Consider the following 9,920-nt stretch of genomic DNA (forward strand, 5'->3'; position numbering starts at 1 on the left):
ATTCCAGGACCCTGGGATCATGACCTGAGCTGAAAGCAGGTGCTTAACCAACTGAGCCACCCAGGCGCCCATCTTTGTTGTTTTCATTTTTAATTAGCTACTGATAACCTTCTTCATACACATTGTTTCAACCACCACTTACATGCCATCTATATGGCTCTTGCATCATTCTATTACCCAAAGCCCAGATTTCTCTCCTGAGCCCTAGATTCATATCTAATTGGGTTTTAAACAGTTCTATTCTGATGTTTCAGTGGCATCAAAAACACAACATATTAAAAGAATTGATCCCCAATCCCAATTAACACCACCACCATCCACCTGGTAACTCAAGCCAGCATGTGAGAAGTATCTCTATCTTACTCCCCACATAACTTCAATCTATGAATCTTGGAGATTCTGCCACAATTAACCCCTTCTGTGTACATGCCTGTTACCTCCTTGCTGCAGCTGCTTGGGACCTTTCCACACTCCCCTCTAGTAGCCATCTTTCCTTCAATGTGGTCCATTGCACCCCCGACATAGCCTCTAGTGGGATCTTTCTAAATTGCATCTATTATTATGTCATCTCTTGCTAAAGCTACTTCAGTTTTCATGCCTTGTTAATATGAGTCATGATAAAGTCTGAATTCCCAATAGTGGCATACAACAAGGTATACATGAGCTGGTCCCTGCGTGTTTTTCCATTTTCAACCTCTATCTCTCTAAATATATGCCTGCGCTTGAGCCACGTGCACTACATTTGGCTTTCTTACTAGACACAGGGTAATCCTCAGACTGGTTAGTGGCTCTTCCTAGAACTCTAGTGGTATTTACCAGGGCACATTGCAAGAGTTTCCAAACCTGCCTTTCTCTTTAGACTTTAAGTATCTTGAGAATAGGAATATGGTTTTATTTTTACATCTCTAGCACCTGCCTACCATCTTCTACTTTAGGATAAATGTTTGGCAAGTAGATGGATGAATGCATAGGTCAAAATGAAAGAAAGGAGAGGAAATTAATGAACTTGAAACACTTCTGGAATTTCAGGAAAAGTGAGGAGTGTGAAGAGCTGGGGAAGGAAAGAAAATAGTGACTGTGATGCAGAAAGTATCTTTAGATTAAAAAAATCACGCTGCTTTTTCTACCTTTATAGATGGGAAGTGCAGTATTGAGAGCATCACTGTTTCATGGGGACACCTAATGTTTTTATGCTTGTTTTTTAAAATTTTAATTTACAAAAGGGAAAGCATTCAAAGGATTAATACTCTAAAGTCTTTGTCCTTTATGACAAAGTTGTGGATATTAGTGATAAACCTTAAAAGCCTCAAAATATTTCAATATAAAAGAATAATGGGAGAGGATATAAATTGCCTTTATATAAAATTATTTCAAAACAGTAAGCACAAAAAGAAGCTCTCCAGGGATATTTTCCCTTTCCCTTCTATTCTTTTGTTGTTGTTGAAAAAAAAAAGTTTGTTATTTTGAAAGTACACAGCTGTTCACAGCTATAAATGAGTTGGCAATGTCACATCGATTTGAAGTACATTTAATGTCACCATTAAGCTATATCAATTATTTCATGTATGTACAGATGAGGGAGATGAATTTTGCTTCATAAAAATTGTCTTGCATTAAGTCTGAGATTTTGCTTTGTTTTGAATTGAAATATCTGGGGTATGTCTGTTTGGTGGGCTGCCACTATTAAAAGAGCCTGTGACAGAGGACAACACTTCCCAAATGAACACCTGTAGAGTTTTCCAAGACGACAACTCTCCATTTCATTAGTTTGGGTATCATTAAACCACAAAGCTGGAAGCTGCATTTCATAGTTTCAAACATAGGCATTTTGAAAATACAGTTATAAGAAAAAACAACTCAGCTTTTTATGCCAGAGGGGAGGGGGTGGGGGATGGGTGAAACAGGTAAAGAGCATCAAGAGTGCACTTGCTGCGAAGAGCGCTGGGTGACGGACAGAACTGCCGAATCACTGCACTGCACACCTGAAACCAGCAACACTCTAGGTGAAACTAGAATTTTAAAAATTAAACAGAAACTTTTCGTTTTAAAAGCTTACAGAGTCCATGTTTTCTTTCATTTGCATCTTCCTCTACAGCGTCAGACAGTCGGGAGGTGCTCAGTGAATACTTGAGCAAATCACTGACTCTAGGCCTCGGTTCACTCATCAGTGAATGAGACTAAGAACTGCATCATAGCATTGTTGGAGAATTGAGTAGGATAGTGCTTTATACTCTGGCTGGTACACGGTAACCATTCAATCCAAGACTGTTAGTATTGCTTGCATATCTGATCCTTGTCAGCCCGGTTACAGGGTCTTTGGATCTTCAACATGTTCACAGAAACGCAAAACTATACATTTCATATTTCAGTTTCAAAAATGGGTTAAGAGTTCAGTAACAAAATACAAAGACAGGTTTAGAGACACACTGGAAATTGTAAATGAATACAGCCAGGCAATTAAGAGAAACAGCTCCAGCAAGGGACAAATAGCTTATGAAATAAGTTCTTGCTCTTTGGAATGATTTTTATTTGTCACAAAGCATTTAGTTATTTCTGAATAACATGATGTACCTTATAGGTCAAATGCTGCTTCATCTGAATTTTCTCTCCAGCAAGGACTTTCAGCAATTCTTCCTGAGGCCTAAGACTCCAAACAGATCAAGAACCATTGCTCTAAAAATAACAAGACAGGAAACAATGAATACTGGCGAGGATGCGGAGAAAGGAGAACTCTTACACTGTTGATGGGAATGTGAGCTTGTGCAGCCACTCTGGAAATAGTGTGGAGGGTCCTCAAAGAGTTAAAAATAGAGCTACCCTACAACCCCAAAATTGCACTACTTAGTATTTATCCCAAAGACACAGATATAGCAAAACAAACGCACCCCAATGTTCATAGCAGCAATGTCCACAAGTTAAAATATGGAAAGAGCTCAGATGTCCATCAATAGATGAGTGGATAAAGAAGATGTGACTCATATGTAAAATGGAATATTACTCAGCCATCAGAAAGGATGAACAGCTACCACTTAATCAGCATGGATAGAACTGGAGGGGATGACGCTGAGTGAAAATAGTCAATCGGAGAAAGACAATTATCATATGGTTTCACTCATACGTGGAATATAAGAAATAGGGCAGAGAATCATTAGGGAAGGGAAGGAAAACTGAATGGGAAGAAATCAGAAAGGGAGACAAACCATGAGAGACTCTTAAATCTAGGAAACAAACTGAGGGTCCCTGAAGGGGAGGGGGTCAGGGGGATGGGGGTAACTGAGAGATAGGCATTATGGAGCGCACATGATGTGATGAGTACTGGGTGTTATATGCAACCAATGAATTATTGAACACTACATCTGAAACTAATAATGTACTCTATATTGGCTAGTTGAATTTGAATTAAAAAAAAAGATTTAAGAAAAGGACCACTGCTCTAGACTATTATAGTCACATGATCTATTTTATTTCTTATACACAGATTTTAAAATACATTTTTAAAAGAAAGCCCTTTAGAAGAGGGTTTTCTCTGAATCTGCCTTGTTTCTACAGATATAAGTGTACTCTGCATCTTTTCTAGTTTTGAGTATATTCTTTTGTTCCCTTCTCAGTGGAGGTACAGAACAGTTGGTAACTATCATTTAGAATTGATCTCAATGTTGTTGCTTTACTCTGCATGCATTAAATAGTTGTAGGAGTTTTCTCTGCTGTTACCAAGATTCACAATCTTGGTAACAGCAGAGAAATGATGATACGGAGAATAAGGTCAGCATTCTTGAAATAACATGCAAGGTGAGCCTTCATAAACAATAGAAGGAAAATTCACTATCACCCAGTTTAGGGAAGAAAAAAAAAGTGGTTGTAAGTGGTGGCAGTACAATTTCTTAGAATATTGTGAATTAAAATAATGCAATTATGCCCACAACACATGAGCTTTGCCAATCTGAAGAAATCACCAAAAAAGATATGTTAATTCACTGGCTAAAAAGCAGGAAAGACTGGGTCAGAAAATTTACTGAATTCTTTAATAACAAAGAATGTGTTCACCAAAATCTCATGAATAGAAGTAAGGAACAAGAATTTAGATTTTTTCCCCCAACAGTGGTAAAAAGATAGAGACATAAAAACCCGATGTACTGGAAGCCCAGGGGGCTTCAGCTTAGACTTCTCTGTCTGAACCATTTAAAGCATATTCACTGCATGTTGCACTAATTATGGTTTTGTTGTTGGTTTTAGATTTTATTTATTTATTTATTTGAGAGAGAGAGTACAGAGGGAAAGTGAGAGGGAGAAGCAGACACCCCACTGGGCAGGGAGCCCAATGTGGGGCTCAATCCCAGGACCCCAAGATCATGATCTGAGCTGAAGGCAGCCACTTAATCCACTGAGCCACCCAGGTGCCCTGCACTAATTCTAGGTTAACTAAATGATCTTTTTCTTAAAGTCTGAGGACACAATGTAATTAAGAGTCTCTCTCCATTATTTGATGTTTGATTACAGGTATTTTTCAAAACTTATCCCGCCCTCTACCCATTCTGCCTCAGATCTGGGCAAGCTGGTAAGAAAGCTCAAGTGCTTTGCCACTAGCAGTAAGTTCAAACCATGCACTAAAACCCTCACTCCAGTTCCAGCCCCTAACTACCATGAAAACTTAGAGCCAGTCTCTTTTCTTTAACAGTTCTTTCAAGCTATTTTCAGATCAACTTGAGAGACCTGTCCTGCTCTCCCCAGAAAGCTTCATTCTGGGAATAAAAGACCTTTTCATAGTGGGTGGGAGGGTGTGTGTGTGTGTTTGTAGCATCACGGATTTGGAAATCCAAACCACATTTTGGGTCATGATCCATCCCAAGTCTGTGGAATGGCCACAAGACCCAGTCACCATGATACTGGACGGAGGGTCCCTTTCAATGAGGACATAATCATCTTAGTACTAATCTGAGAAAGAAATCTGCCTCCAAGAAAAACCTAAAAACATCAATTTCTTATGAGTTCATATACTGGGAATCCATTCTATTAAACCTAATCAATGCTAACATGATGCCAAGACTAAATGTCAAAAACTGAGAAGTTGCAGACTCGTCTTGGGAATGGTAACACCTCCAATGGACCATTCAATACATCTTCTCTTTTTGCTTTCATCTATCACATGGAAGCACAATTGTAAGAAACATGATGTGTAAGAACTAATACACACTCCTTATGAAGGAACAGTTCTACTTTATGGGAGGGAGACTAGAATGCCTGCAGGGGGGCAGTAGTTAACTTAACCGGAGCAGGCAAGAGAAATAGATGGGTTAAACTTTTGTATCACAACCCAGGAGAGCCTGGCTCTGTAACACTGTCTATTAAAAAATCCTTTACTGTCCTTTAAAAGATAACACATGGCAAGCTTCTGAGCTGCTGCTGTAAATGCTAAGGTTCAAATGCTGCATAACTAGAAACACCAGTATTTTATTCCCATTGTTATCAAATTAAATTTAAAAAATTCTTGATATCCACAATGTAGATACTAATTTACAGGTTTATACATATAAATGAGAAGAGAGTGCCACTGAAGGAACCAAGGACTTCTTTCAATGCTCCCTTGTTTTATATTCCATTTTCATTTTTATTTCATGTTGACCAGACTCTTACGTGGCATTGTTATAAAAGTTGACATTCAATAAGTGGGTCTCTCTCTTTAGATTTAGATATATTAGTTGACTATGGTATTGCATGCACAAGGGCCATATTTTATGGAACCTTTGAGCTATCTGAAAATGCATAACAAATATTTTTTGCTGAACTAGAAATTTGCAAAAACAAGGGTGGTCTTTAAAGAACTCTAGGACTTGGGAGTTATCCAGAACTCCCAAGTTTCAAGCGTTGGCTCCATCACTGTGTGACTGTGGAAAGTTCGTTCAACTCAGCTATCCACAAAGAATGTTGTAAGGGTTAAATGAGATTTCATAGGTAAGTATCCATCACAGTACTGGGCACTGGGAAGTGCTTAATAAACTAACTGCTTTTTATCTCTGAGTTAGTCTGGTCCTTTGGGTTTTGGTACTTCTGAAATGCTGTAGGTCTCCAGGAGCCTCATTATTCATAGTTATTCAGAACATTCAAATTGGCATACCCAGAAAGGACAGTTTCTTTGGTTTAATTTGTGGAAATACACTAGCAAAACAACCAGGAAGAATTACTACCTGGTAGTTAGTGTGTTGACTCACCCATTTTTTAATTTGATGTAAAGAGCAAGCAGAAAGAATTATTGATTGTAATATATTTCTCATTCATGGATCCTCATGGGGGCCTCTGCTTTTCTGCTCATGCTTTCTGACAAGCCACAGGAAATCTACATACTTACAGGACAGAAGCAATGTTCTCATCAACCAACACAAAGGACCAGGCAACTGCCTTTCTGATAAATAAAGAGTCCACTATTTACTTTGAAGGAGTAGTCCTCTAGGGGAATTCACTACCTAGCCTCAGAAAGCACTGTCGCAAACTGATTCTACAGGAGGAAACTCTGATGCTGGCAGTGGGTAAGATTCTGGAAAATAAATAAATGAATAAATAAAATAAATAAAAATCAAGCTTTCTGCTTTCTTCCTCCCCCCAATTTTTTTTCTAGTTAATTTCTATGAGCCTGAAACAAAGTCACTTATAAACACAAGGAAATGCAAGAGCCTGTTGATACAATGTTATGGTTGAACATATAAATGTATCAAAGGTCAAGTTTCAGTTACAGTTCCTATAGTAATTGTAACTTGGCCACTCACCACTTCAACAGTAACAACCTGAGTATCCATAGCTGGAGAAAACATTTCTGCTGCAGCTCTGGGACTTTCTGTCACTGAAAAGTCTGGGTTATTATGTTGCATTTGTTTTTGCTGGGTTTACTCATATACGTATTTCATAAGCATCGTGTTTAGGTTCTACTACTGAGAGCTCTTCTTTTTCTTTTAGAAATTATGTTATGTTAGTGACCATACAGTACATCATTAGTTTTTGATGTAGTGGTCCATGGTTGATTGTTTGTGTATAACACCCTGTGCTCCAAGCCCTCCTTAATACCCATCAGGGAGCTCACCCATCCTCCCAACACGCTCCCTCCAAAACTCTCAGCTTGTTTCCTGGAGTCCATAGTCTCTCGTGGTTCGTCTCCAGCTCTGATCTCCGCCCCCCTACCCCTTCACATTTTTCTTTTCCTTCTCCTACTGTCCTCCATGCTATTCCTTATGTTCCACAAATAAGTGAAACCATATGATTATTGACTTTCTGAAAGCTCTTCAAATTGGTCCCGCTCTTTAAGTGGTGATGGGTTCAGCCACATGTATCTTGCTATTGCCCTTTTCAGCCAATAGCATTTTAATGTGTCCTTAACTTTAATAGAGAAACACTTATGATAAATCCTCTCTGGTAAACTGGGAGGCTTTTGTACACTAAGATGTAAGTCAGAAAATTTAGGAATATTCACCATGCAGCAAATGGACTCAAAGTGGAAAATATATAAAAATTAAGGACCGAAAGACAGGAAGTGATGGATACAAAGCTGAGCGCGGTTTTATGGGAACTATGGAAAAAACCCCAATAATATAAACATTGGATAGATTTCACTTTAAAAGCAGAGGTACAAATGATTTTTAAATACATGTAGCAGGAAAACTAGAAAGACAATAAATATATTTTCATATTCAGACAAGAATTAGTGACCTCTGAACTTTGTATTCAAAGCTCAGTAAAACAACTCAGCATGATGCCAGAATCATAATAGAAGACCAAATAGCCAGTCTATACAGTCAAAGTGAAGTGGATGATTCTAGAACTAGAACAAGGGCCAACAGACCATAGTCCATGGGCCAAATAGAGTATGAAGTCTGCTTTTGTAAGTAAATAAACCCCCAATACCTTTAAATATTGTCCAGGGTTGCTTTCATGCTAGAGTGACAGGCAGATGGAATAGTTATGACAGAAACCACTGGGTTGGCAAAACCTAAAATATTTATGATCTGAACCTTTACAGAAAATTCAGCCAAAAAGCTTAAATAAAAGCAGACATAGATCTATTGCCTGGAATATAAACTCTCTATATTCACTGAGAAATGGACAATTAAAAAAAATACACAAAAAACTTGGACTAGAACCATTCACTTATTTTTGTTTGCTTTTAGGCCATAGAGTTTCCAAATTCCAACTATAATGTGGATAAGTTATTCCCTTAAAATTTTTCAGAAAAAAAATTTTCGAAAAAGCTGATAGGATTTTCCTCTATCTAGTAATCCAAGCCACAGATGTATAGGTTCAATGCATTTTAAAATCTATATCTTACTGGATTTAAAGTTCAAATGTCCTATACTTGAAATCCAAATATTAAAAAGCATATTTGTGTTTTTTACTTTAGGAATATTCTTAAAGTCAAGTAGAGATAAAACATTTGCAAAAAATAATTATATGCCACCCAAGCAAAATGTTTATCATTTAATAACCAAGCTTTAGAGAAATGAGGAAGAAGGGACAAATGGCTATATCCAATATAGCATGAAAGAATGCCAGAAGGAACTTAGTGATACATTAAATTCATTTTGTTGAAAAAAATAAGAAATAGTTGCACTAGCTGAAGGAAATGTGGTAATACTTTTGGAAGTTTCAGCAAGAGAAATTCAGACAAAATACTATAAAAAACAAAGCCATAAGGACAACTAAGCTGTGTAAAATTATGACAAGAAATCTGGAAACTTGTGTTCGGGTAATATCCCAAATAATGAAAGCAATTATGGCAAATAGCAAAGGACTGCATATTTTCAGAAAAAAAAGTCAAGCCTGGAATTATAAAATGGTCAATTTAGCTTCATACCTTTTTAAAAAAAATACCCAAGTGACTCATCAAGAAATCAATTTTCAACTGCTTACAAGATTCAGAAGATACAAAATACAAAATAATAACCAACACGCTTGTGGCCTTCTGAAAAACACTGAAGCCAGACCAATCTCATTTCTTTCTATGTTACAGTGACAGGGATAGTTGACGGGAGTCAACTGAGGTCTTCCAATCAGCTGCTTATCAGATGCATCTTGTATGAAAGACAAAGATGGTGTAGAAAAAGACACAGACTCTCCTAGAACTGCAAGGTGGGAGCTACCAGATACAGGTGAGTTCAAACTGAGAGGTACTATTTTTTTTTTTTTTTTGAAGATTTTGAAGTCAGGTCATCTGACACTGGACTGATGGTTTCTGTGTCACTTTATAGCACTGTAATGTCTCTTCCTTTGTATCTGTCCCACTTGGGGTTCCCACAGAAGTTGACCCCAAGGGAAGGATTTGGGTGGAAACTTGGGGAGGTGCACAGAACATCTGAAGGGGAATAGAGATGTGATATAGGGATGGGAAAGCATCCACTAAGGGATAACAGCAAGCCAGTTACCACTATATGTAAACAGGCCTTAATTTCTCAGGAGAACACTGGAAATGCCATAAAAGCCAACAGTTATGTGCTGATGTGTATCTTCTCAAAATTCCTATGTTGAAACTTTAACCCCAGTACCTCAGAATATGACTATATTTGGAGATAGGGTCTTGAAAGAGGTGATGAAGCTAAAATGAGGGCATTAGACTCTGATCTAATGTGACTCAGGTCTCTATAAGAAGAGAAAATGTGGACAAAGATACACCAGCAATGTGCACACACAGAGGAAAGACCACATGAATAGCAATGAGAAGATGGCCATCTTTAAGCCAAGGAAAGAGGCCCATAGAAATCAGACTTGCCGGGGCGCCTGGGTGGCTCAGTTGGTTGGATGACTGCCTTCGGCTCAGGTCATGATCTTGGAGTCCTGGGATCAAGTCCCGCATCGGGCTCCCAGCTCCATGGGGAGTCTGCTTCTCCCTCTGACCTTCTCCTCGCTCATGTTCTCTCTCACTGTCTCTCTCTCAAATAAATAAA

At 38.2% G+C, this 9,920-nt stretch overlaps 1 protein-coding gene across 4 annotated transcripts in view; it reads right to left on the reverse strand.

The window, feature by feature from the left end:
* FAR2 (fatty acyl-CoA reductase 2) overlaps positions 1-9,920 on the reverse strand; it is a 135,467-nt gene that overhangs the window by 96,868 nt on the left and 28,679 nt on the right. For 2 of the 4 annotated variants that reach the window (XM_059402730.1, XM_059402731.1), the window contains exon 2: positions 2,572-2,673. The exons of the other annotated variants lie outside the window; for them this stretch is intronic. The gene's annotated coding sequence lies outside the window, so the exon portion shown is untranslated. The remainder of the gene's footprint in view (positions 1-2,571; positions 2,674-9,920) is intronic. 4 annotated transcript variants of the gene reach the window in all.

The sequence above is a fragment of the Mustela nigripes genome, chromosome 6, assembly GCF_022355385.1.
Source record: "Mustela nigripes isolate SB6536 chromosome 6, MUSNIG.SB6536, whole genome shotgun sequence".
Taxonomy (NCBI): domain Eukaryota; kingdom Metazoa; phylum Chordata; class Mammalia; order Carnivora; family Mustelidae; genus Mustela; species Mustela nigripes.